At 40.9% G+C, this 8,392-nt stretch overlaps 1 long non-coding RNA gene across 1 annotated transcript; it reads right to left on the reverse strand.

Annotated features, from left to right (window-relative positions):
- Positions 1-451: 451 nt before the first annotated feature.
- On the reverse strand, positions 452-2,879 carry LOC140708447 (uncharacterized). Its single transcript, XR_012088630.2, has 2 exons — positions 2,155-2,879; positions 452-690 (listed from the first exon to the last, which is right to left on the reverse strand). It is a non-coding gene; the product is annotated as an uncharacterized LOC140708447 (long non-coding RNA).
- Positions 2,880-8,392: the final 5,513 nt, after the last annotated feature.

An 8,392-nucleotide genomic window follows, 5' to 3' on the forward strand; every position in this document is an offset into this window, starting at 1 on the left:
TTAGTTGCACTGTTTTAAAGGAAGTTTTCTCAAAATCAAAACCTTCCAAATGCAAAGAACTATTTGCTTGCTCACCTGCCCCATGAATTTTTGTAGTTCTCGCATGGTATTGTTCAATACTGTACTATATTTTCTGGGCATTGGAGTAAGAAAAAAATAATATTAAAAGTTTAATATTTAAAAAATAAAAATATATCTTTGCCTATAGCTGTGCAGAAGGGAGGATCCGTAGACAGAAGGGTTCAGCTCTGGGTGATCAGGCAAGGATTATCATATCATAGTAGCTTATATATTTTAGAGGAATTTCTCACCACAAGACACACATGCAGGAACACGCGTACAAACACGCGCACACATGCAGATCCAAAACAGGCCACTTACACTCTTTTGAGGGAAGGCAGCATATAAAATGCAATAAAATGTAGATAAATTGGACTGATGTGACAGACAATTCAAAGCAAAATTTATTCCCTTGTTCTTTTTAAAAGGCAACTGAGGTGGCTCTGTGTAAAATGTCTCCTTAGCTATCATCATCTCCTTGCACAATGTATTGGTGCTGACTCAGAGTCTGAGCTTCTTGACTTACATTTTTTCCATTTTGACAGGGAAGAAAAGGAAGCTTCCATAATAGTGATAAATATTCCATATACTGTATGTTTTCTGTTGCTAAATTACTGTTCAAAATGGCAGCTGGAAAAGAAAAAGGATAATGAGCTTCAACATAGGTCTCTAGTGTGCTGTGGAGGGGGCATAAGGGTGTCAACAAGTGGTATATTCTTTGTGTATGTAAATAGGGTGCTCTGCAACAAAGATCAGGTCCTGATTCTGCAAAAAAAACAACAACAACAACAACAACCATGTGGAATTCTCATGGATAAGCAGAGTTTGCCATTTTTGCCAACGAGGAGGCATTTTTCCCCTTTCTATTTCACATACATTAACTTTGGAAACTGTACTTTTTTCTCTCTCTTGTCATACAGGGCTTCCTCCTCGTCACCCTCCTTAGGCACTGTCTGAGTTTGCATCTGTTTTCCTTTACCTCTTTCTATCTTCCTTCTCTATTTACTTTTGTAAGCGAGCTGATGTTTTTATTCAATTCCCTCGGGGGTTTGCCCAGATTTTTAGTGTTTTAAAAATCTCTCAAACTGTCCCATTCTTTTGGTTACCTTCCATTCCATAGCACTGTCTGGGACCTGTTTCCAATTAGGTATGTTTTGTCTTGTTTACTAGATTTTCCTTCTCCCATATGCTGTTGCAGTTGCTTTTTCAGCTGAGGTGGAGCTGACAGAAGCCAGAGAGAGGCATACTTTTTCTTCCATTTATATTTTCTCAAGTCAGTTGCTTATTTATCTTTTCCCATGAAATAGTGTCAGCAGCTACTTATGACTCTGAAATGTTTACACTTCAGGACTTATTATGGGGAGCAGTTTATAAAATAGTCCACTGCATTTTTAATATTATTTCCCATAGTAATTCAGATTATATATATTACAGGCCCAAGGAAGCAGCACTAGTTCTTCCTTTAGTCCTTGCTAATGAAAACCTACACTGAAATTTTTGTCATGATGAGTGATTACTCTTGTCCATTGATCCCTGAGTACTGCTATACATTCAACACATCTGTTGTTTTAGCAAAGAAGGTTATACACAGCTCCGTGCCGTGACCCTGAGCACAGGTCTGCTAAAGGCTTTCTCCCAAGAGAATCATGTGGAGGGTGCGAGTTGGACTGAATTTATCAATGCTCAGTCACTTTGAAGTATTGCACCTTGAATAGAACAGTTTTCTTCTGTGAAAGAATGAGAGATAGTGCAGTCCTATCAAGGCTTCTGCTCACTCTTGCATCAGGATATTTCATACATATTACCATAGAAAGGTGAATTAACTGAGAAAGATTGTGAGTTAACCCAGCATGTAAATTTCTTCTGCAGGCCCACCATAACTGTTAGGCTTTCCGCCTAAAACAGGCTTCACCACCAAATACCACCTAATCCTATCTGGCATGACTGAGAATGTACCATACCATGGAACCATGGCTGTTACATTCTTTTGGCATGAAAAAAGAATGTACTGTGTAGTCCCTCTGCCAAATGGCACTGGGTTCAAATGTGGCTCAGGTTCAGAGTCTTGAGAGAAGTCTGCATGAATGTGCTCACTTTCGCTTGGTTCTTGGCCCCTGTGATCTTGCCATTCTCACGGGCCCCTTGTGCAGGCCTCAGGAGTTTGCAGGTGGATCCCTTCTCTTTTTGTACAGCCTCTCCAATTTCTTCTGGATTCTACTGAGCATTAGGGTTTTGCACCAGCCCTTTTGGAGGAAAAAAAAAACTCAAGTAATTTTCATGTCTGTCACTGTAGTGTTAGAAATGAGGTATAATAATAAATTAAGAAAACATGCGGGGGCAAAAGTTTTGGCTCTTGTTTATTTGTTCTGTCCCTTCTGTGATATAGACTGTGGTACTCCCAGGAATGACTTCACTTTCTTTTTCCTTCTAGTCTTCCAACTGTTTCCTATCTGGAATAGAATTCCTAGATAAAGTTTATTTCTTTTGTTTTTCCCCAAGCTGATCTCTTTGCTCTTTCTCATATGGTTCCTACATTCACTCAATGAAATGGGACTCCTGCCCAATTCTGCTTTGTATTCTCATAACAGGTGACATTAGCCCAGGGCTCTCACCTGGTAAAGGTAAAGGTTCCCCTTGACAATTTTTGTCCAGTCATGCTCATCCCCGTTTCCAAGCCATAGAGCCAGCGTTTTTGTCCAAAGACAATCTTCCGTGGTCACATGGCCAGTGCGACTTAGACACGGAACACTGTTACCTTCCCACCGAGGTGGTCCCTATTAATCTACTTGCATTTGCATGCTTTCGAACCGCTAGGTTGGCAGGAGCTGGGACAAGCGACGGGCACTCAATCCATCATGTGGATTCGCTCTTACGACTGCTGGTCTTCTGACCCTGCAGCAAAGGCTTCTGCGGTTTAGCCCACAGCGCCACCACCTGGAACTCCAAATATTCTGTGTGGTGCACTGAATGTCTATGGCTTCATGTCTTGTGCCACTACCAGGAGTGGGGAGAGCACAACATGGGCCAACGGGCATTAGTGACTGTGCAATAGGAACATGGAGATGTGAGCATGAGATCATCCTAACCTGCCCATCAGATGCCCACAAGGTTGGATGCAACATTGTGCCAAGGAGATTGCAAGAATTTCAAAGTGACATAATGTAGTAGTGAAGGGAGATTCCAATTATCCCACTATCTTTTGGGAGGCAAATTCTGTCAAGTATGGTCCTTCAAAGAAATTCCTGGCTTGAGTGGCTGATAATTTTTTCCTGCAAAAAGTGGAGAAAGAAATTAGAGGACTAGCTATCCTTGACTTGATTCTAATGAACAGAGATGATTTGGTGAAGGAAGTGGAAGTAAGGGGGACTCTGGGTGAGAAAAATCATGTTCTACTAGAATTCCTGATTTCAAGGGAAACCCAAACAGAGTGTAACTACACACATATGTTGGATTTTTAAAAAGCCAATTTTAATAAACCCAGAACAAGGATAAGTAAGGTCCCATGGCATGAGATCTTAACAAGAAAAGAAGTCCAAGGAGGCTGGGAGCGTCTAAAAAAGGATATTCTAAAGTCACAACTACAAACAATTTCAACAAGAAAAAAGGTGGGAGACAGCAAAAAAAGAGAGGCTGGTATGGCTTCACAAAAAGCTCAGAGAGGACCTCAAAACAAAGCAAAACAAAAAAAAAGGAAACATATAGGAAGTGGAAGGAAGAGCAGGCCACAAAAGAAGAGTACAGACAAGTAGCAAGGAAACGCAGGGAAGGCATTAGGAGGGCAAATGCTGAGAATGAGCTGGTTAGCTAGAGACACTAAAAGCAATAAAAAGTATTCTTCAGGTATGTGAGTAGCAAAAGACAAACAAAAGAAACAGTACAGTAGCTCAGCTACTGAATGGAGATGGAAAAAATGATAACAGAAGACAAAAGAAAAGAAAAAAGAATTGCTCAATTCCTATTTTATCTCAGTCTTTTCTCAAAGGACAGACTATGACCTTCCAGATAATTGTGAATTGCAGGTGGAGGGGACAAGAATCCTGATGGAGATAGATAAACAAATCGTCAAGGAATACCTTATTACCTTGAATGAGTTCAAATTGCCAGGGCTGGATGAACTTTATCCAAGAGTATTGAAGGAACTGGCTGGAGAACTCTCAGAACTGCTGTCCATTATTTTCTTGAAACCTTGGGAAATGGGTGAGGTGCCAGACAATTGGAAGAGGGCTAATGTTGTCCCTACCTACAGAAAGGGCAAAAAGGAGGAACCTGGAAACCACAGACCAGTCAGCCTGACATCAATCCCAGGGAAAATTCTGAAACAGATTACAAAGTAGTCACTATGCAAGCACCTAGAAAACAAAGCGGTAATAACTAGAACATGGATTTGTCAAGAACAAATCCTGCCAGACTAATCCGATCTCATTTTTTGATCGAGTAGGCTCCCTGATAGACAGAGGATATGCTGTAGACATAGTATATCTTGACTTCAGCAAAGCTTTTGACAAAGTGCCCATGATTTTCTGATTAGCAAGTTAACTAGGTGCGGGCTGGATATAACAATTGTCAGGTGGATACACAGTTTACTACAGAATTGTACTCAGAAGGTAATGATTAATGGCATCTTCTCAAACTGGGAGCCCTGACGCAATGCTATTCAATATTTTTATTAATGACCTGGATCAGGAGATACAGGGAATTCTCATCAGCTTTATGGATGACACAAAATTGAGTTGAATAGCTAATACCCTGGAAGACTGAAAGAAAATTTAAAATGATCTAGGTAGGCTTGAGTACTGGGCTGAAAACAACAGAATGAAATTCAACAGGGATAAATGCAAACTACTGCACCTCAGAAAAAGAAACCAAACACAGTCACAAGATGGGGAATGCCTGGGTCAGCAATACTACAAGTGAGAAGGATCTTGGAACTGTCATAGATCGCAAGCTGAATACGAGCCAGCAGTGAAATGTGGCTGCAAAAAGGCAAATGCTATTTTAGGCTGCATTAAGAGAAGTATATTTTCCAGTTCTCACAAGGTACTAGTTCCCCTCTATGTGGCACTGGTTTGGTCTCATTTTGAGTACTGTGTCTACTTCAAGAAGGATGCCAAGAAACTGGAACAAGTTCAGAGGAGGACAACATGGATGATCAGGGAGCTATAGACTGAAAGAATTGGGCATACTTAGCCTTCAGAAAAGGAGACTGAGGGGTGATATGATAGCACTTTTCAAATGTTTGAAAGGCTGTGATACAGAGGAGGGGATAGATCTGTTCTCAGTCATCCCAGAGTGCAAGACATGCAACAATGGGCTCAAGTTACAGGAAGCCAGATTTCAGTTGAGTGTCAGGAAAAACGTCCTAACTGTTAGAGCAGTATGGCAATGGAAACTTGAGAGGTGGTGAGTGCTCCGACACTGGAGGCATTCAAAAGAAATTTAGACAAGCACATGGCAGACAACCACCTCCTTTGATTTGTATTCCTGCATTGAGCAGGAGTTGGACTTGATGGAGCCTGGTGGCACAGTGATTAAACTGCTGTACTGCAGCCAAAACTGTGCTCACGACCTCGGGTTCAGTCCCAGGTAGCGGCTCAAGGTTGACTCAGCCTTCTATCCGAGGTCAGTAAAATGAGTACCCAGCTCACTGGGGGGGGGGGGGCAATGTGTAGCCTGCATAATTAACTTGTAAACCGCTCAGAGAGTGCTTGAAGCGCTATATAAGCAGCGTGCTTTGCTTTATAGGCCCCTTATGACTTCATGATTCTAAGATTCTATCGTATACTTCTATAATACTGCATTTGTGAAATGGAAGAAATGGGCTAGTAGACTGAAAGGTACTCTATTGGGCCCTTTCTCATCTCTCAGAAATGCAGCGCTTCTGAAGTGCTGCCTACTGCTCTGTTCAGATTTAATTTGCCCTTCCTTCCTTCTCTCTCAATCTCTCTCTTCCTTTCTCACTTTCTACACAAATCAGCTCTTTGATTGGGCTTGTATGAAGTTGACAGCCAATAGCAGAATCTTGCCTGAAGTAAAATTAAAAAAAACCTTGGTAATTATTTCAAAGCCAACAAATATAAATTAGAGTCTTCAAATCTTATACAGATTTGTGTTTTATGGACCTTCGCTAGTACCCGAGCTTACAAGTACCTAGCAATGATCCTGATACAGAGGCGATCTGTGTCAGATAGATCATAAGGTACTCACAAGTTTTATATCTCATGACTAACTTGAAGCTTCTGCTCATGAATGTCCAGACAAATGTTTATTCTACCTGAGTGTTGTGATGGTTTAATGTGTCAAGGTTATGAACCAAGCTTCTGTTGGAGATGCGCAGGAAATGAATCAGTTTTGAAGCACATACTTGATGGGACATCAGTTGTACTGAACGATGAAATGCAGAACAAATATAGTAGTAGCCTCCCAAAGGACTGGATTTAATCCTAGATCACACGGAGGGGGAACAAAAGAATCGATATTGGCCTTGTGTCGTCTGTTCCCCCCCCTCAAAAAGGGTCAACATCAATGAGGAGTAACTTGGAAACATTTTGCTGGTGTGACCACAAGCCTTAGATAAAAAAAGATATCCAGTCCTCATTTAAAGCATTTGCACATGAAGCATCATGGATGGGACCACTTCTGACTTTAAAGAATGTAAGGCAAGAGGAGGATCAGTAGCAGCTGAAACGTTAATTCATAGCACATGGCACTGCTTAGTGAGCAACAGAAAATGTTTCTAAAGACAGCCAAGTCTCTGCCCTGAAGAGCTTACAAAGCACATGGGTTAGTGGTGAGGAGTGAACATGAGTTTGAAGACGGGATTTGAATAAAGGCAGGTTAAGTAAAGGTGTAAACTAGGCTAAGTGTATTTACTCAAGAATAAGCCTTATGGAACAAAAGAGATTTACTCAGAAATACATGGAGTTTGTTGCTTGTGGGACTTCAAAAAGTATCTTGTTTCTTTGTGTATCTGTGGAACTTGATCTGGATCTCAGCATAAACTCATTTGCAATGTTGGAGCAGAAAAATGCAACAAGGCCCTCCCAATTTTCAATTTTGTTCTTTTTTTTAAAAGGTTCACATAGTTATGATTGCTACCAACAACATTCTGGAGTCATTTTGTTGATTGAAGATGATCGCTGACGATTCAGAAGAAAAATTAAAGTAAAGGACAAGTATATTTAAGCATAATTACCTTAAAAATCAAATAGGCAGTAATATAATCTGTGTTTTTGTTAGAAATAAAACACCCCAAAAGGCTGGTTCTCATAGAAATTCACGTGCTTGTGCACACACAGAGAATCCTGTTATTTCAAGCAGCACGTGGACATGATCTAGCCAACATGAAACAATCTCAAGACTTCCTTGTCAGTGGCAACTCCAAAGTGTGTGACTGCCATAGAAACCACAGGACTGTCACATAATGGATGATGCACAATTGATTTGAAATGTATGGGGAAGGGTGTGTCAATGGCTTCAAATAAGGGAAAATTTAAGCTTGTAGAGACGGGGGATAAGTTATCTATCTATCTATCTATCTATCTATCTATCTATCTATCTATCTATCTATCTATCTATCTATCTATCTATCTATCTATCTATCTATCTATCTATCTATCTATCTATCTATCTATCTATCTATCTATCTATCTATCTAACTTGTATGCTGCCCACACTACCCAAAGGTCTCTGGGCGGCTTACAACATTTAAAATACAATAAAAATATATACTCTAAAAATTGCCATCAGGACCCACAGCTGATATTATTTCCATTAAAAGCCTTCTGGAACAGGAAGGTTTTGACCTGGTGCCGAAATGTCATCAGCATCGGCGCCAGACGAATCTCAGTCGGGAGGGCATTCTACAGTCGGCAGCTGCCGAAAAGGCCCTTTGTCTACAAGCCCTCCCTCTCACCTCCTTGAGGGACGGCTCTTTCAAAAGGGCCCCCTGGCTAGATCTTAACTGCTGGGTAGGTTCACATGGAAGGAGGCGGGCCTTCAAGTATCCAGGGCCCAAGCCATTTAGGGCTTTATATGTCAAAGCAAGCACAATTGCAATTAGAACCTAAAGCAGATCCAAGCAATGGGGTACATTCTTTGTACTGGAACCAGAATAATCCCACATGGATCTTTGGCACCCCACTATAAAGTGCTTGGTAAACAAAATTGCTTATATTTGCACTAACTCTTGGATGCTGTTTTGGCTGGAATACAGTTAAAGCACCTTGCTTTAGGACTTTTTAATCACTGATGTCTGGATGGGCATTAGTTATTGCAGACTTAGGATTCTGAAAGTGGGTTGAAGAAGAGCAGACCCAAATACGTTTATCCTCCC

Source organism: Pogona vitticeps, chromosome 1 (genome assembly GCF_051106095.1).
Source record: "Pogona vitticeps strain Pit_001003342236 chromosome 1, PviZW2.1, whole genome shotgun sequence".
Taxonomy (NCBI): domain Eukaryota; kingdom Metazoa; phylum Chordata; class Lepidosauria; order Squamata; family Agamidae; genus Pogona; species Pogona vitticeps.